We start from the raw sequence: 20,602 nt of genomic DNA, 5'->3' as shown, positions 1-20,602 counted from the left end.
CTCTCTCTCTCTCTCTCTCTCTCTCTCTCTCTCTCTCTCTCTCTCTCTCTCTCTTTCTCTCTCTCATGGGTTTTGCAGGACGTGCATCATGAAAAGCAGTGTGACCTGATGCTGGAGCACAGGACTTGGGTCAGGGCTCCGGGTTTACCTGTCACTTGATCTGGAGCCTCTGGTCAGGCATAGCTGCAAACAGCTGTTACAGAGCTGCTCTCTTTTTCCATTTGTCAACAACTAAATCAAAACTAGAATTCCAAATAATCTGCAATACTTTACTAACATTAACTCCAGTAATAACTTCTCAACCGTATCTCCCATTACCAGACCGCGTCTTCAGTCCCCTTACTCTATGAGACGTCCTGCCATCTAGCCCCATACAGGAGAGGCCCTGTGGGGTACACACTGCTCTGTCCGCAAATGTGGCCGAAGAAATGTGCTTGTGAACTAGAAGAGGAAGATAGTTCAGCCAGGGACCATTCAGAGACGAGGCCAAGGACCACATTTTAATGCCTATCTTTAACTCTTGCTTATTAAAAAATCCGGAATAGAAGGATGCATTCTCAGGATTTTCCTAATAAAGGGATTTTTTTATATATAGTATATATATATTTGGATTAAGAGATTATCTCTATAACTTCCCACAGTCATAGGCTGAACTCTCAGATGACCCTTGCAGTGTAATAAGCTCTCACAGCAGGATGGCCTAAGCAATGTAGCTTGCCTTGTTGGTTTTCCTGGAGATGTCACATTTGGGTCACAGGGGTTCAGCTGGTCTTTGGCCGTTATGCAGAGCAGTTTTATGGGAATAGTTATATAATGCTAACATCTGTAGACGGAGAGCTTGACAATCTGGACATCACCCAGTTTGCCCAAGGAAGGCCGCTTACTTTGGGAGCTAATTCTTGATAGGTAAAATATTTAGCCTTTTTTTTTTCTTGCCTAGGCACAGCCACCTAGCCTTACCATTTTCATTTGTAATGATGGATGAGCTGTAGGTATGTTTTCTTGTTACCTCGCAGTATACATTTTTGGCAAGTTAGAGGGCAGTGCCAAGGCCCTTGGCTCTAACTTTTCTGTTTTTTTGGGTATTTCTACATGAGATAAGACGTTAAAGAGTTAGAGAATTTCTCTTTAAAGATTTCTGGTGAAGAGACAGAGAACTTACTGATATCCCCATGCCTGCTGCTGCCCTCAGCTCCTGAAGTCTGTTTTCTCCTTTTCTATGAAGGCTCCTTGTTCACTTGGATAAAAAATTACGACCTGCCCCTATGCCTTCTACTAAATCCTCTTACTCTATTTGTTTCCCACAGAAACGATCACTTTCTGACATACTGTATCATTTGCCATTTATTGTGTTCATTTTCTGCCTCCCACTGCTAGAATACAGACTCCACAAGGGCTAGGATTTCTAGCAGTCTTATTCACATTGTATCCTCTGTGCTTACAACCGTGCTTGGTGCATAGTAAGCCCTTGACAAATATTCCTTGAGTGAATGGGCTGGCATCTAAGTGAGAGGAGAGAGAATGCTGTGGAGTCATGAAGAGCTTGGGCTTTGAAGTCAAATGATCCTGGATTTGAATCCCGCCTTTGCCACTTATCAACCTTGTGACTTCAGAAAGTGATCTAACCTCTATGAGCCTTAGCATTCTCATTGGCAAAATAAGAGTGAGAGCACTATTCTTGAAAGTATGTTGTAAAAATCAAAGGAGATAAAGAGGCATGGTCATCAAGAGGCAAAGCTTTGCATTCCAGTAGATCTGGGCCTGGGCTTTAGCTTCAAGCTCTGGCTCTCCCATCACCTTGTGCAATTTTTGTAAACTCTAAGCTCACTTTATTCACCTGTGAAATGGATATACTACTATGGCCTGTCTCATAGGACAGTGGTCAGGATTAGAGGAGGTCATCTATGTGAAGCTCATGGTAAGGAGTCCATTAACTTGCGCTATTTTGAGGAGGTGATGAATGCTTGTAAAGTTTGCCCCATTGCTCGCACATAGTAACTGCTCAATAAAGGCTAGATTTGAGATAAGATCAATATTGTTAGAATTCTGGGAACTTCCAAATTGATGTTGCCGTTTTCTTTGCATTCTCCCTTCTCCAGGGGGAGTAAAGCAGATGTCTATTATTTTATCAGATATTTGTTTCAACCTGCCACCTGTTGGCAGCTCAGCGGCAGCTCAGCTCGGGCTGGGAATCGAACCACTATTGCTCAGAGCTCACACTCTTGAGCGAGCTCTTAACCAACTGAGCCACTCGTCCAGCCTGCAAAGAATTTTTATGTGCCATACACCTTTCTTTGTCCTGTAATCAGCCACTTCTGTTATGATTTCAGGGGTTATGTTTAAATCTTTGGATTCAGTTGCCACAGGGTCCCTGCTTCGTTCACCAGGTGATCACTAGGGGGAATTTATCTTGGGTGCTTAGTTAGCTCTTTCAGAGCTAATGAATTGGCTCCAGTGGCTTTAGTTTGGGGATGTTGTGATCTCTCAAGAGGTCTGTTGGCTTCCACTTTCTTTTTTTCTTTTTTTCCATCCTGCCACCTGTTGGCAGCTCAGCAACAGCTCAGCTCGGGCCGGGAATCGAACTGGCGGCCATGTTGCTCAGAGCTCGCACTCTTGAGCGAGCTCTTAACCAACAGAGCCACTTGGCCAGCTGGCTTCCACTTTCTTCCATGAGGGATGCCTCTTATCAGCTCTGCTCCTCATTTGCTGTATGAGTCTCAGCCAGACACTTCACCTCAACCAGTCCGTCCAACTCTGTGACCCAGGTGTGTGTCTGTGTTCCATCTTGCTGGCGTGGTCCTGGGAAAATTATTCAACCTCACTGTACCTTATTCTTCACCTTTGTAAACAAATAGGGGTAAAAGTAGAGTAGTCCTACACCACAAGCCTTTGTGAAAATTGAATGGGATATTACATGTATTATAAAAGGTATTTTAAAGGTACTCAATAAGGTTTATTTATTAAAAAAATTAAAATGTTCTATTGGGTTGTCGGAAAAGTCATGATGTATTTTTTCTGTTTTTCATTGCAAAAATGCGTCATGACTTTTCCAACAACCCAATATATAGTTTAAGTTTATGAATACTTTCTATATTTGGAAGTGCTGGAATTTCAGTTTCTACCCATAGTGTCCTGTGGGATCCTGAAAGCATCTAATAAAGAATACCTTTTCTTGAAAAGAGCCCCAGGTGTCCACGGTGTCTTCCTCGAAGTGGTCAAATGCAGTTGCCTCAATTATTTAGTGTCATACTATCAGGAAATAATAGGAATTAACTGAGTTGTTATGAAAGTGCTCAAGGTAGTGTGGGGAGGACCTGAGGTTGGCACAGTCACTAGCCAAACTCAGGAAGCCTTGCCAGGCGGTGTTCACCTGGCTCTCTGGCCTGGGCCAAGTTTTGACCGAGAGCTTATCACACTCAGGTGGACCTGGTCCTGTTATGGTCCCAAATCTCACAGGCCAGACCGAGCTATAAAAACAGAATGCCAAGTATTTAATTTTACCCTGAAAATGTAGCTGTTCTGTGCATTGGATAGGCCAACCATGTAACTAGCACATCTCCCCTTCAAGGCAAGTTAAATGAGAAGTCAGATTACTGGGTGGAATTGATAATAAGGGAGTAAAGTGAGTCAAATGTCCAAGGTGTCAGGCTCTGCTTGCCTGCTGCACCGATCGCCACAGTCCAGAGCTACCTGTGAGGGTATCGCAGGCCCACATGGGTCACGCTCAGCTGGCTCCCTGGCAGCCCTGGTTGAGTTTGGAATCAGCACGGCCATCATTTGCCTCTTTGACTGTCCTTGACATTAATATTTTGGCCGACAAACTTCCTCCCCACGTCCTCTGACATATTTTTTTAATTTAAATTTTATTTTTCATCAAAGTAAAACATGTATATTGTTTTCAGAGCTAATGATCACGTAATGCTTAAACTGAAAGCCAGCATTTCATTGCCCCCAGTCTCCTTTGATCCTTACTCTCTGGAAGCAGCCACTTTCAAACCACTGAGTTGTTGACTCTGCTAGTTAGCTCTGCATTTCTAAATGATACGCTTGACTTGCCATTTCTTGATTTTTCTATTGAAGATGACTTCTACGGAAGATAACCATTGAGGAGTTATCACTTTCTCTTTAAGTGTCACTCTTTAGCGTCTTTCCAATATGGTTATGTTTTAATATTTAGTTAAAGCCATATTTAGCATTTACATTACTGTGCCAATGTAAGTTAAGTATTCATGGCAATCTATGAAATGTACCATGATTATTGTTTCCTCGCTCCCTCTTCCTTTCTTGTTTGCATTTTAAAATTTCTCTCTGGAACACATATTTCTCTGCCTACCCTCCATCTTTAAATTGATAAGGGCATTTGAAACTGTAACTACCATGCCTTCACCACACCTAGCAAAATGAACAAGTCATTAATATCATCTAACACATAGCCCATATTCATATCTCCCTGATTGGCTCAAAGATGTTGTTTTACACTTGTTTAGTTTGAATAAGGGTCTCAATAAGGGAAACAAATTGCACTTGGTTCTTATATTCCCTAACTTTCTTTTATTCTATAACAGATTACCCCCCCTCCCTCGTCTTTATTTGTGACATTGATTTGTTCGACAGATTAGATGTAGAAATCCATTCTGGTTTTGGCTGATGGCTTCCTCATGCTGTTGTTTAACTTGTTCTTCTATATCCCACAAACTAAGGATTATTAGATTAGATTTTTGTAGGCAAAAATATTCTATCGGCGATGCTGTGTACTTCCTATTATTTTATCACATCATAAGGCGGTAATGTCTGGTTAATCACCTTTAATGGTGATTTAATTGATTAGTGGGTTCAGAAGATGGTAGCCAGATCATTCCCTTGCCAAGCTCCCTATCAACTTTTCACCTAATGATGATCCTTACTAGATCCATTGATGATCATTACCTAGATCCATTATTTTATGGGGCACATATTCTGTCCTTTTGTTGTGTGATTCTGTTCTGAGCCAGTAAATGCACTGATTACTTAGTGTAACTTCAGAGAACCGTCTTATTTTCCTTATTTCCAAGTCTGGGTTGGGGTCAGAGGACTTCTCTGTGACCCCATGACCTACTAAATAACAAACTGAATTTACATGAAAATAATATGTTTATATGTTGTATTGATTAACATTTTTATTTAAACCTCTAGTTGAGCTTTGCTGTTGGCTTTGAAAACATAAATTGAAAAGTGGAAAGCTTTCTTGTCAGTCATGTTGAAAAGTTACTGGCAGGGAAAAAAAAAATAGATTTTTTTTTTTTGGTAGTGGAACTCTGCTTTGGCTTATAATGCCTCCTTTCTCCAGGGCAGGAAAACTCTGAAGTGTCATGGGGTATTTCTGCCTGTGAGGGAATTGGAGGGAAGCTACCAAAATGAACACTGATGACACACAGTCATTTGAGGACTTTTGAGTTGTTTTGTTTTATTTTTTTATTCCCCTAGTTTGCTAAGAAGTCTTTCATGAAGATTTTTCCTAAACCCTGTTGCATATGAATTAGGGCTTTTCCTTTCCTCTGTAATGGGGCCTGATACCCTTTGATGTGTTTTAGCAGAATTTAGTTTCTAAATACAGTTTGAAACTTAGCTCTAGAGTTTGAGACACACACACACACACACACACACACTGTTTCAGCTGACTTTTTTTTTTTTTAACTGCAAGAACCTGTCCTGTAGGAACCAACTGTCAGTGGTAGGAGAGACCTGTGGAGACCACTATCATCCCCTTCCTAAAAGCTGGGCTATGCAGAGGAGGGGAAGTCCTCTCCAGTGTCTTTCAGCTTGGGGGGCCTACTTTCATTCTTTTCAAAGTCCTCCTTTTAGAGACAGATGCATTCCTGGTATAAATGCCTGGTCTGTTATCTTAGAAAGATAATGGATCAGGTTACCTTTTTAGTGACATCAGTATTCCAGTATTTAAGGTTCTCCTCTGAAATACTCTGCAGACCCAAATTCTTCTAATATTGGAGCCTCTTCTGCCACTTGAAATGACTTTACACACAACTCTCAATGACCAAATCATGCCCTTTTTTCAAGGCCCAGATCAAATGACACTTTCCCTGTGTCTCCTCCCAGTGAGACATCCTCTCTTCCCATCTTCCAGGCTCCCACAGCTCTCTCTTTTCATCCTTCTTATGACAAGGATTATTTGCTCCCTTTCATTACAGTTCACACACACTTGTGTCATTTCTTTTTTAAAAACAGAAAAATATAGGCCTTTACTTTGTTTTGACCATGATTAGTATTGAATAAATGTTTTATTATTATTTTAAACTTTAATAATTAAATTATGTGGGTAATTTTATTTTGTCGGATATTCAGCTTATATTTCAACTATGCTTCAGATATCTATAGGGGAACCTGTCAGTAAAATGGAGAGCCAGATTTACTATTTCAGAAGTGGGGGCGGGGGGAAGAAAGTGTAGCCGAATTAACATGGATCTTGGGGTCAGAAGACTAGATTCAAGGCCCATCTCTACTACTTCAGAACCACTGCTTTAGAGCAATTGGTAGGTCACTAGGGGCCCTCCCTGGTACCACGAAGACTTGTAGCAAAAGTCACCTAAGACCTATTTATAGTTTGGTTTATTAGAAAGAGGGAAGGGGAGAAAGGACTGTGTAGATTAATGAGTAGTGGTGGATGATACAGGGATGGGGTCTTGGGCTCTCAAAGCCCTTTAAGGTAGTGCTGGCTGAGGAAAGGAGGTCTGGGAGGGGTTCCATGCTAGCTGTGCTGGGAACAGTGAAACCCATGGGACACTCAGAGTAGAGAAAAGATGGTGGGGTCGGGGAGGGAAGCCTTGAGTATACAGTTTACTCTTTAACCTCCTTGCAGTCTTGCCCTAAACCCACCTAGCCCCGCTATGGCTTTCTCTTACTTCTTGCTTCCACTGTCCTCTGTTGGGAACACCTTAGTTAAATTAATGAATGGAGCCACTTCTAATAAACCATAACCAGCACTTACAATGAGCCTCCATTAGTATCAGAGGACCACCCTCAGAGAGAGCATAGAGGTTCTAACATTATTGATAGTCATCTCTGTAGAGAAAAGAAGTGAACCCAACATCCCGTTGCATTGGGCAGCACAACTCCACAAGCAACTGGTCCTTGTTTCATAAAGACATTGAGAACCAGCTTTCTCATGGGGGTTATTCCTTTACCCTCAGTCTGCCTGTCTCTGGGAGGTGCACTCTTCTTCAGGATCGAAGAGTATAAAGAGGATGGGATCTGGAGTCAGTAGACCTTGGTTTGCGCCCATCTATTTGCTGTAAACTTTAGGCTAGTCACTTTCCTCTTTGATGTGAAAAGAGATGTAATACCTGCATTAGATGGTAAGGAGGTTCAGATGAGATTTTATATTCATATGTGTGTGTGTGTGTGTGTGTGTGATATCTTTCTCTATTCTAAAGCACCATAAAGAATTTTTCCCCAATACCAAGTTATTTCAAAGGCTACAGCTTACGCGGGTAAGAATCAGAGCCATGTTGTGGTCTAACGGCTCGTCTGTTTATAGTGTGAGCAATTCCCTATACCTCTAGGTAACCTTGCTTTCCTCTCCTGTGAAATGGGCAAGAATATTATTTGTCTAGAGAGGAAACTTAACTGGAGTGGAAAATGTGCAAAGTAAACATAGGACTGATGGTTATTGCTGTTTCCAATACTACCGATTTAATTTCTTCCAGCAGGATTTAAAATGCCACAGCAGTTTTCTTGGTGCTTGAACATGTGTATCTGGTTGAAAGAAGTGATTTTGGAGTTCCATAGATGTTGCTGTTTTCAGCAAGCTAGGCAAGTTACTGAATACATTTATCTTTAAAATAAAATAAAAATGTCACCTATCTCATAGGATAGTAATGGAAATTAAAGAGGTTATGTAAATAAACCATAGAGCATGGTCTTTGGCATCCAGTGGGTACTTAGGAAGTTTTCTTTCTCTAGACTATATATTGCTGTTCAATTTTACCCTTTTCAAATAGCATTTAGTAAAAGTTCCAAGCAAAGCATTGTTCTAAATACTTGTACTTTAAATAATAGAATACTAAGGGAAGGTCAGGTTGGGGTAAAGGGCTGAGGGAGCCAGTTATGTTTATTTGTTTTATAAGAAACAATAGTGCTATCTCAGTTTTTCCCCCTGGTTCGGAGCCTGCTGAGTCACTGTTCCAGCCCCTTGGCCCTGGGATCCCTGGCTGTGTCTATGGAATACAGCAAAACTCACCAGAAACCAGCACTAATAAATGGCAGAGCATTTTGAGGGATTTTTGTTTGCGTTCCTGTGCTTGCTCTCCTGGCAAGAGAGGAAACCTTTAATAAGACTTTTCCTAAACGATGCTGCATGTGCAATGTGGATTTTTCTTTTTCTTTTTTTTTTTTTATCTCTGTTCTCCTAACAAATGACCATTTCATGAGGTTTCTTTTCATTTTTCCTTCTTCTTTCCTGCTTCTCAGTACATTCCACAAAGAGCTTATTCCTCTGCTGGTTACTGATTGATGGTTGTACTCTGTGTGCCCTTTAATTTTGCAATAAACCAACAAGGAGTTGAGACCACAAACTTAAAGAGAATTGACTTATTTATTTGACTGGATTCACTGGAGCGACAGGCAGATTTAGTCATTTCAGTGTGGTCCTGGGGAGGGCAGGACGAGTCCGTGAGAAGGAATACTCTTGTAAATAACCAAACAGAAGAGAGCTTGCTTGTCCTCCCATTCCAAAGCCGCTGGGCATCCATTCTCAGCAGTGATTCCTTTCCAGGCCTTGGTGGAAGCAGGAAGTCTTCCACAAGACTCGCCCACAGCTCCAGGAGTCTGACTTCAGTGGGACTTCAGATGCGTGGAAATGGACGGCCACCACCCCATAGGTCCTGTGTCCCTTTTTTCAAAGGGACCAGATGCACCTTAAAGGGTTACAGGATCCTCCCTCAGTCACCAGTCCTTTCAGGCCTAACCTTTTGGCTGAATGGTTTCAAAGACCAAGAACAAACCTCTGCCCCTACCATCTCCACCCCAGCCGTGTTTTCACCGTAAGGCTCCACTGGGAGGCAAGAGGCACTCATACACTTCATGAATTGATCATTAAATATACTAAGAATCCATGAACTTTTTCTTTTTTTTTATTGTTAGTTTCAGGTATACAGAACAATGCAATAGTTATCCTTTTCACCCTCACAAAGTAACAACCCCCCTCCCCCCTCCATGAACTTTTTCTTACCTAGCACCGTCACTGTACGTAGTGACCAGTCTAAAAATAAATATAAACATCATTTCAAGTAGGAAAACAACAACAAATGTTGTACATGGTTCAAGTGGATCCTGAGTTCAAGATAGCCCTTCTGGAGTATTTTAAAATGTAAGTACAGTTGTCATTTATATTTCAGGATCGCTCCATACCCCGGGCTGCTCTCTGTGAGTTGAGTTGAAGTGAAGCTGGAAAGACAAATGCCCAAATGGAATTGGTCCCAGCTTTGAGCTCCTCTTCCGGATCCCAGTGTTGTTTGTGGCTCCACCACATGCAACCAGCGAACTGCCTATTCTTACTCTGCTCTTATGTGGCAACCCTTCTTCTGAAACTCTTGTCATCACCCTTTAGCAGAAGTGGAAATATTAGCAGTGTGGTTGGTGGCCACGACAGAAATAGAATCCAGGGGTTTGTGTCCTTTCTCTTGCCGTACCTGCTGGAGCATGGTTCCTCCCCAGCCTGAAGACAGTGTTTCCAGCTCTACCCATAGGCTGGTTTCCTCCTCCTACTGAACATATGTCTTATTCTTAAACATTTTGTCCTGTTTCCCTTTACATGTGACTTTGCATTAAACAGCATGGGACTTGGTCAATCTGATATCACTAAATGCCTTGCTGTGAAGAAATTAATCAACCAATACCCATGAGGCCATGAGTTTTCATGTTGAGAACCTTTCATGTGGTAGAACCAGCGAAGGCCAAAGAGCCAAAGAGACCTGGTTTGAATCAGGCTTTCCCACATGCTATCTATTTGGTCTTGGAAAATGGTTCAACTTCTCTGAACCTCAGTTTCCTCCTCTTCAAAATGAGGATAATAATGTTTACCTCGCCGAGGTGTGAGATTGAAATGAGCTAATGTATGTCAATCACTTGCTACAGAGTCTGATACATGGGAAGTGCTCAATAAACGTTAATTTCCTCCCTCCTTTAAAATGGGGACAGGTATAGAAGTACGCAAAATCCATAACATTTACACTGGAGGTAGAGAGATGAGAAAAACATACAATGTAATTAGAAAAAGACTCATACTGAATTATTTGGCACTGATCCTAAAGTGTGAGTATTAAGAACTAAGAGGTCAGTTGGGGCTAGCATAGTTAGGAAAGACTTAATGGAAGAGGTGGTATTTGAACTGGCCCCAGAAAGATGAAAATTTAAAAGAAAAGTAAAGGAGGACATTTCAGACTGGGGCACTTGGGGTGGGGATGAGAGCCAGAGTGAACCATAGAGATAGAATATCCCAAGCCTCAATTTTCCCTCTGGAAAAAACTGAAGTGAAGGGGCGGCCAGTTGTCTCAGGTGATTAGAGCACAGGCTCTTAACACCAAGGTTGCTGGTTCGATTCCCACATGGACCAGTGAGCTGCACCCTCCACAACTAGATTGAAAATGACTTGGCTTGGAGCTGATGGGTCCTGGAAAAAACACACTTTTCCCCAATAAAGCTTTAAAAAAAAAACTGAAGTGAAGAGAATGATAAGTAAAAAGCTAATATTTGTTAGGCACCTGCTAGGTGTTAGGCATTGTCTAAAGTGCTTTATATACTAGCTCATTTATCCTCACAGTAGGTACAATTGTTATCTTATAAAAGATGCAGCTGAAGAAAGTGAGGCACAGAGAGCTCAAGTAATCTACCCAAAATTATACAGCCAGTAGGTGGTGGAGCTGAGATGGAATCCCAGGAGGTCTGACTCTAGAGCGCACCCTCCGAGCACACAACAGCTGCTTCAGTTATTTTCCAGCTTCCCTCCCAAGGTAGTGAGGATCAGCTAAGACCATTCCGTGAACATACTCTGAAACATATAAAGCACCCTACCTGTGTAAAAGGGTGTCATTTTTCTTGTTAATGACATTAAATGAGAGATGAACAAGATAGCCAACTGAAAATGAGGGAGGAAATAGTACAGGACAGCACCCACGTGCAGTTAGATTGGGAGAAGTTAGCAGCCCACGGGCCTCACCAGGTCCTCTAGCAATTCCGAGGCTGGCCGTCACCTCACATTTCCTCTTGGGGCAGTGCTCCAGGTGGCTATTCCCAAGCCACCAGATTGGCACTAGAGACTGAAAACCTGTTTGTCATCTGGCCTTGGGGCTTGTGCCTTGAGTGTGATCTGCCCTTGGCTGGGAAATCCATTTTATGGGCCTATAGCACATTACTGGGAGTTGGTTTGGTAGTGACCGTGATGAAAGATCTCCACGCCAAGGGCATGGCTTTGGAAGGAAACCTGCCTCTACTCCCCATGTAAATATTTAGTCATTTTAATGTATTTGTTCTGGGCCTATTCTTGAGTCTCTCCTATGTTGACTGTGTTTAATTGTAGGTTATTATTGTTTGTCTATAGCGATGTCATTTATTTAAGTATGGACACAAACAGCATTGCTTCAGCTCCCAGTCCCCCAACCCCCATTTTTAAAAATAGCACCTTAAACAATATCCCTTCCTTGAAGACATCAAATACATAGTTTTCAAAAGCGTATCTGATGAGGCGGCTGCCTTGGAAATTTGTTCCTCGGCAGACCTTTTGACCTCCTTTTGAACAGATAGTGAGTGACCTTTGCTCCCATTTTATGCCATAGATTCACTCTGGAGATAGAATTGGATGCACACATCTAATGACCGAGTTGAGAGAGTCTTGGGCGTTAAGATGCCATTTGCCTTGGTGGCATAGAGATATAAGGAGTCAGACCAGTGTCAGCTCACCCTCCTTTAGAGATTTCTCAGAAGTGGGGTGAGACCAGAGGCCCCCACTAGGCTTCAGCTCCTCTGGACTCTAAGCCACTGTCAGTGTGGCCGGGGCTGGAGGAATAGCAAAGTAAGTGTTAATCAGCCTGGACTCCCCCAAGAGCTGTATTTTCAGACCCCCCGGGGAGCAAGTGACTCAACAGAACTGTATTTTTTTTGGTTTCAAATGAGTCTAAGGAGGGGAAATCAGTTAATAGCAGCCGTCTGTGATGGACTGACTGATCACAGAGCTGTGTCTTTCTAATCCTCCTTGCAAATCAAAGGGAGGGGAATCCCCAGAGCCCAGGAGTACACGTGAATAGAAAGCACCATCAAGTAACAAAAACACCTAAAAAGGTCAGCAGAAACTCAGGGGGCTGTTGGAAATTCACCTCCCCTGCCCGTCTGTGGGACTCAGTGGGCAGTGAGGGAGTGGCGAAGACAGCCAAACAAACTTCGCGCAGCAGCGACTCGGACACAGGAAATGTACAGTGAAGTGGAGCCTGGTTAGTTAGGGAGGTATCTTCCATGTGTGTGAACCTCCCAGTCATCCGACCATTGGCCTTGTTCTCTTCCAAGCCCCCGGCTGGCCGGAGACCTTTTTGGCCCCAGGATAACTGAAAAATTGCACACAGTTGGTGAATGCACCATTTGAAGCCACTGTGTGAAAGCACTGTCTCAGTTCACCAACGGTGCGTGCTATTTCCTGCAGTGGGCCCAAGATCACTGACAGGATGCCGCCGAGGCTGGGCTGAAGGTGGAAACAGCACACCAGCCTGCTGTTTGTGGCCTCGTTACAACTGTTGCTCCATCTGAGACCCGGAACCAACACGTGTTAACCTCAGCCCCATCGGGGCCAGGGGAACAGCATGCTGACAGTGGAACTGGAGCTCTTCACGCCTACGTCTGCGGCACGGTAGCTGCTGGCCCAGGGTTTCCACTACATGTGCACACCAAGAGAAGCAGGCCGGGGAGAAAGCGCTGTACGGTGCCATGCAGTTTTGGTTTTTTGTATGTTTATGTTGGCCAAATGGCAGACACAGTTCGACCTCAATATATTTCCTCCGAATGCCGTGGTGTGGGCAATGGCTAAAATGAGATGGAAGAGGTGTTATTATCAATCCCTTTGTGACTGAGTGATGAGTTATGTTTGTGCAAAGCTGTGGCGATTCTTTTCTCTTCCTCCGTCTATGTTGCCTCATTCTGGGTAAATGTCTTCTTTAGGGACTCCTACTAGGCAGAGTGTTTTTCCAGTTTTGCCTGTGAAATACGCAGTGAAATCTACAAAAGATCCCCCCCCCCCCCCATAATAAGAGGTGTGAATTTTATGAGGGTTGGACGTACTCTCCCCATAAACACAAAATTATGTGAAATTGTCTCCCTCATTCTTTTTATCCCTCCTTTCTTCCTCCGCCACTGCCAGTTCGTCCCGTGTAGGACGGATTTCTTCAGGTTGGAGATGACGAGAATCAATGCTAATGGTGGCATTTTAAGTACAACACTCACACTAATGCAAATTGAAATGTATAACATTTTTCACAGCAACCCACTACATTTATAGTCATAATGCATTCATTTCCCTCATATCTTCTGTGGACATAACACTTCTAGGTACAGAGAGGTGAGGAGCGATTCCCAGAATTGCACAGCAGGTTAGTGACAGAGCCAGAAAGAAAAGGCAGGCTGCCCGACTCCCACAACAGCATGTTCTTCAAGCCAAATGGAAGTTTGGTCCTTTTACCACAAATATTTCAAAAGGAAAATCCCCCACAGCTTTTCAGATTTTCCCAGAAAAGTTGTCATGCGGGCCTTCAAGATGAAAATCGCAGGCTGGAATACTAAAACCTTATCAGTTCTTGATTCTCGAACTGACAGTTGATATTCTCTGGGCTAGCGCTAAAGAAAAATGATTTGTTTTCCATAATGGAATGATTTATAATTTTCCAGAGCTTGGCGAAACTAAGCCAACGAATAGTAAAAACAGATTTCTGATGCTCAAACTCCAAAATATTTGGTCTGACTTTTTCTCACAACAAATACTGGATATCTCTTTTCAGACCTGGAAGTGACAGGAAGGGGGCGGGATGGGGAGTTGTCAGGGGACAGGCGTGTGTCTGCAAGGGTGGCCCTCTAGACCTGCTTTTGGGGGGACCTACCCTGTTCTTGCGCTGCACCCACAGCCCCCCTCCCACTCTACTTGCCCTCCCCCTGCCTCTCACCCTTCTCTGCTTTCCTCCTCCTTTCTCTCCCCACTCCACACTCCTTTTTCACTCCCAGCTCCTATCACAGCACAGAGGTTAAGGCAGACACCGTCATGGTTGGAAAGCAAGAGGAGAATACGGTGAAATCCACTCCAGGGCCTTTCTCTCAAGCTTTGGTGATGAAAGGACTCAATGAACCTTAACAATTTCTCACAGGAAAATTCCGGCCTTGGTCTCCTTAAAAACAAGACATTCGGAAACCTTTAACCGAGCCAGGATTAAAACTCAGAATTTCTGGCTTATCCAAGACCTCTGTTTGGATAGAAAGGCTAGATCACCTAGCAATTAGGATCATTTTTAGATACCAAAAGTAACCATTTAAAAAACTGTACATTAAGCAGATAGATCATTTTTAATACAAAAAGAGAACAAATGAACAGTGTCTTCTGCGCTGATGGAAAGCAGAGCCCTGTCATTCAGCCAGGGCCGGGTTTAGCGGAGGGCAGGCAGTGTGTGGGCAGAGGCAGCCCCCACAGTCTCCCTGTAGTTCAGATGATGCCCTTCCCTGGCTGGCCAGGCAATGCAGCGGGCTGCTTGTTTACTGGGGAGCTGTAAGTATTGGGACAATCACTGCATCGAGCACTACAGGCCCAGTTAGAGTGATTTTGAAACGTCTTTGATTGTCTGTGTTAGATTGTGGCAGGTTTCTGGCAGGGAGTGGGCGGGAAGAGGAAGCGGCTGTTTTTATGGGCAAAGAAATGTCCCTAAGACGCCTGAGGCTGCCTCACGATTCCTCCAGCCCAGTCTACCCTGTAAACTCGGTTGCACATAGACAGGAGTTCCGCAAAGAGCTTTAGTTTTCAAGCCTCCCGGGGGCCTCAAAAATGGCAAGCCCCATGCATCTGGGGGCATGGAAAACTACCAGAAAGATGAGCAGCATTCCGCTAGGATTGCCTCAAATGCTTGACACTTGCATGGAAGCCCAAGCGCTGTACCTACTTGATCTGTGGTTATTTATTAGTGTCAGAGTCACCAAGGACTCTTGTCACAATATTGGGCTTGTTATAATATAGCATTTGATAATCTGTTAGTGAATTCCTGGACATTAGATCCCTTTGCTCATTATTTTTATAGATCAAATTCTCTAGACCAGGACATCGAGGCCTGGGGAAGTCACCTGTCTGTGGGTCTAGGCTGAGTTCCTCGCTCTCCGCTCCTCTGTCCAGGGCGCCTTATCTCTCTCTCTTTTTTTTTAAAGATTGTATTGGGGAATTGGGGGAGGGGAACAGTGTTGGGGAATTGGGGAAGGGGACCAGCCAAGTTGTTGTTCTTCAATCTTCGTTGTGGAGGACGCCAGTCGCCATCTGGCTTTCCCTCGGCAGCTCATGGCCTCTAAGCTCAAGGTGCTGTTTTCAATCTTAGTTGCGGGTGGGCGTAGCCACCATCCCATGTGGGAGTCGAACCAGCAGCCTTGTTGTTAAGAGCTCACGCTCTATCCACTGAGCCATCCGGGCGGCAGCTCAGCTCAAGGTGCTGAGTTCAGTCCTAGTTGCAGGTGGGCATAGGCCACCACAGAACAGGCAACCCTGTTGTTAACACCAGCTGAGCCATCCTGCTGCCTTTTGGCAGCTCAGCGACAGCTCAGCTCAGGATGCAGTGTCACTGGCCCATGTCACCGGCGGCCCTGTTGCTCAGAGCTTGCGCTCTTAAGCCAACTCTTAACCAACTGAGCCCCTTGGCCGGCTCACGCCTTATCTCTTATTCACTGTTGATCTCAGGCAGATGAGTTCATTCTGTGGAAGGCGGGGATTACAAATTTGCCTGCCACCTGTCCCCACAGGAAGTTAAATGAGGGCATGTGCCATATTCTTAGGTCCTTAAAAGAATCTGACTTTTAAATATTGAGTTGTTGTTTTGCTGACCGGGACTATCTCTTCTGCTGAACAAACAGGGCCAACTGTCCCATTCCAACCTGTTCTATCCCTGGCTGAACGCAAACTCCCACTTCTTCCCTGTCACCTTCTGAGATAAAAGGAGCTTCTTCCATCCAAGCCTGTGCCTCTAGGCCTGGTGGTTTTCCTCTCTGGCTTCTCCAGGGCTGTCTCATTTTTTCTTCTGTCCACCATTTTCAAGTACTCACAGTGGGTAGAATATACAAAATGGCTAGCCATGGAGGCCCCAGCACAGATACTCCTAAATACTTCAATGTAGAGTGGATCAGACTAGACACACCCAGTGGCCCCTTACGGCAGAATGCATGCTGGACCAGGAGCCGGAGGTGTGAGTGGGGTGTGGGTATAGCCTAGATGTAACCTGGCCATAACAGAGTCAACGAAAGATGGGTCAAATGAAGGCAGGTGGTCCACATTGGGCATCGAGACTAGTAGAGAGTCAGCTCACCAGTCCCCTGATGCCTGAGGCTGATGGTCTCTGACCAGCTTATTCTGCTCCTATCCGCCTGACTCCAGGTATTTGCTCTCTTACGCTGTCTTTTTGATACTCAGCAGAAATGAGTCATATGTTTTTGTCTGTTTCTGTGTTGGTTAATTTTTCATCCTCAGGGCCCTCTGCCTCCGACCAAAACGCACTGATTCCCACCCATCTGCCTTACTAGGTCATCCGGTCTTTCCCTGGTTCCTATCTCTTCATCTCTTTTCTCTAGCTTATTACTGCTTATTTATGAATCTGTACCTTGAAGTCTCTCCTTCTTTAAAGAGTTTCATTGTTCCCTTAAAATGAGTGTAGATGTTAGAATACAGAGAAGGCTTGAGTAGGATGCATTTAGAGAAGCTAGGAAATGCAAGGGTACACTTAGAACCCAGGGACATAGTTTTTGAAGGGAGAACTGTCCCCTTGCCCCATTTTGCCTTCAGAGGGGAGCACTAAAAATGAGACTCAAGGTCTATGAGACGCAAGGTCCACGTGACATAATATGAGGGGCCGTTTGCTATTCAAGTGTACCTCAAGCATCCTACAACCAAGAGGACACATCAAAGAAGCCCTGGGAGTAAGTTGTCTCTCCATTTATAAAGCTGAGTGGAGACAACAGTTACTTGATACAACTTTTTGGGCTTCCTGTTACCCCCAATAGGTGGATGATATTCTCCTTTCTGAAGAGTAAACTATGTTGGATTCCATCTCCTCTCAGCTTCAGACATAATCATAACTATTTTAAAAAGTATTTCTTCCTCTTAGTCCAAGAGTCCCACTCTGGTCTTTGAATTTGTTGTCGATGATACTAGGGGAGGGGAGGGGAGTGTCATAAGTTAGATAAACCGTACTTTTAGAGAAATGACAAAAATAGCAGATGTCATTTCAATTAAATTTTTGTTGCCTTTTGAACATATCAACAGCAAATATTGGTTCTTTGTTAGCAGTAGGCTGTATGCTGTACAAAAGGGAACCAGGCATGGGTTTACTAACTAAACAAGCAAGGTACAAATGAGCAAAGGATAATTAAAAATAAGGACAGCGGCTAACCTTGGTGAAGCATTTACCATTGGCAAGGCACTATGCTGGGGACTGGATATGCATTACCCAGTTTAATCCTGGAAACCCTGTGAGTTAAGTGTTATCATACCCAGAGAGCTTATGAAGCATGCCCAGTGTCACACACCTAATAAGTGGTAGAACCCGGGATCGGAACTCAGGTCTGTCTGACTCCAGAGTCCTCGCCCTAACCACTGTGCAAACTGCTCTTGCACAAATTTCGCACCAAGCATCAGAAGTCCCAGTCTTTCCAGTGGAGCAAAGCAGAAGCAGCAGGAAAGCCCCTTGAAGTGTCAGTCAGAGCTCATTTTCAGAAATGATCGTGTTAAGACGGTTTGTAATGTGTAATAGTATTTTGTGAGTTGCTTTAAGAGTGTAGTTTTCAAGTGTCCAGATTGCCTCAGAGAACAGCACAACTATAGGCTTCCGCCCATGTTGTGATTATTTGTAATCGATGCTATTGGGAAATGTTTCCATTCTATCATTTTGCTGAACACGGATTTAGAAAACCACAACAATTCAGTAAGATGGTGTGATTAGCAAACCCCTGAGTTTGGTTGCTAATATATCCTTCTGTGATTTGGCTTTCAGACTTATAATAAAAAGGGGGAGGATTTTTAGCAAAACCACATAGAAAGCATGTTCTCTTGCCATTGCAGAGTGAAAATGTTTTTTTCTCCATCTACTCTTCCATTGGTAGTGGAAATGAGAGTGGTTCTCTTTTGAGGCACACACAAAAATATTTTTTTAATTCTGTTTTATTTTTCAGTTACAGTTGACATGTAATATATTAGTTTCAGGTGTACAACATAGACATTTCCATAAATTACAAAGTGATCACCCCGATAAGTCTAGTTCTTCTGAGTTACATCTGTATAGTAGTTTGGTTTTAGGCTCCGCAGGATGTCATTTCAGTAGTTCTGTACAATGGAACCATCATCTCAGTCCAAGTTTCCACTATAGGACCAATGAAATAATAATAAAAGTGAGAAAAAGTGGTCTGAACAGTTTAGCAAACAAGTTTCTTCAACTTACAAGTTTCTAGGGAAGACATACAGTGTCTTGACCTCTTTGTTTTCCCCTTTGTATATAGTGGCATGCTTTGCACAGTAGGTATTCCATACGTTGTTTTCTCATTGCTGTTACCATAGCATTAGAGTTCTATTTATTTTCAACAAGATGGCTTTTAGAAGAATCCTCCCCTCCCCCGCCCCAAAACACAGTTTACATATTTAATAGATCTCCCTGAAGCTTCACATTTCTTTGAACTAGGATATACAGATACATTATTTTCTTCATTGGTAGATAAAGCACATAGTATTTTCAGAACAACGCCAGTATCTTATTGGCCTTGCTTTAAAGAATTACTGTATTTTTCTTACTGAGATTTTTACACAAATTCTTTGCAATTAAATAAAATTTAGAAAGGACTAAGGCTAGTAGAAATGATCAGGTACTTAAGTATACCCTGATATAGAAAGTGTGGGATTCAGTGTTCTATTATTAGATCCAATTGTCTGAAGCACGTGGCATATACTAACTTATTAACCTATACAGCATCACTCTATAGGAAATAATGACGACCATGGCTTCTATTTATTGAATATTTACTATGTGTTAGACACTAGGTTAATGTTGATTATCTCATTTAATTCTCAAAACAATTCTATCAGATAGGTGCTATTTTACCTATGAACTAATGAAGTAATTTTTCCAAGGTTCCCAGTGTCAGAATCAGAATTTGAACCCAGTTTTATTGAGCTCCAAGTTCCGTATCCTATATTATAAAGAGAGAAAAGAACATAATCCTTTAACCATGCTCCTGAATATGAATATTTCTTACAAGAGCAGGCTGTTCTTTGACCATTTCCAGCCATTTTAATTGAAGACGTTTCAGATGGTTCTTCCTAGTCCCAATGAAAAGTAGCAATACACAAGGACATGAGGGATAAGATGAGCAAGTACTCAGAGGAGTGCTGTAATATCTGATTTTAGATGCAGGGTAGCCGGAAACCCTTGAACCTAGTTGACATACAAAGACCCTGGAAAGGCTGTCTCTGTTAACAGAGTACTTCATTTCTTCACTTGACCTTGCCATCGTGCTCCCCCCACAGCCCTCAATTAAGCTGCCATGGATACACGATTTATAATGTGTCACTGGCCATTCCAGAGGCAGCAACAGAGGTGTGGCTGACAAGCCGGACAATAAGGAATGGAGACGATTTTCATCTCTGTTCAAATCGGGGTGATAACAAAACCGTGGCTGATCCCCGGCACATACCAGGACATACCCCGCGAGGTGCTTATTCCAGGTACTAAGTGCCTAGTACCCTTTCAGAAGGGACGTTTTCTCTGACGGACCAAGTTGCCCACAGTTTCTGCCCATGTTGGGAACACCTGAACCTCGGGAAATGCTCAGTGCTAGCCTTGGTACAATTTTCCAGGAGACAATCTGGATCTTATTCTTCCTTTAGGTTTCTAAACAATAGAGTATATTTTATAAGTGAGAGTTTTTAAGAAAAATAATAGTTTTTTGATTGAACCAAATGTGAAAATATTGTGTGGCAGTGGGCCATAAGAATTAAGTAATTTTAGAGTCTTCCCTAGGAATTTTAAATGTCATGAACTTTATTTTGAATAGGTAGGATTATATTAATTTGTGTTTTAAATACATAGTGAGACCTTGGAATTCTTTTGTTAGAATTCGACTAATTTAAAAGAAGAGTTTATTCCCTTAGAGATGACCCTTATTCCAATTTCACAAATTTGGAAATAAAACTCTGATTTTTGAGTTAACAAGGTGAGATACCTTGGGCATCCAAATGTTCAATTATTGCTTTTATTCAGCAATAGCAGTATCTTAGTTTGTGGATATAATCTTAAAATTTTAAGTTCAATAAAATGTGTCCACATGCATGGTCTCTGGTTAGCCTTCTGTTATT

At 42.9% G+C, this 20,602-nt stretch overlaps 1 protein-coding gene across 2 annotated transcripts in view; it reads left to right on the top strand.

Moving 5' to 3' along the window:
• The window catches only part of RAD51B (RAD51 paralog B), a 579,424-nt gene that overhangs the window by 365,023 nt on the left and 193,799 nt on the right, over nt 1–20,602 (top strand). The window lies entirely within an intron of this gene.

Source organism: Hipposideros armiger, unplaced genomic scaffold (assembly GCF_001890085.2).
Source record: "Hipposideros armiger isolate ML-2016 unplaced genomic scaffold, ASM189008v1 scaffold_59, whole genome shotgun sequence".
Taxonomy (NCBI): domain Eukaryota; kingdom Metazoa; phylum Chordata; class Mammalia; order Chiroptera; family Hipposideridae; genus Hipposideros; species Hipposideros armiger.
Note: the sequence above shows the minus strand (reverse complement) of the source record. Positions and strands in the feature narration are given on the sequence as shown.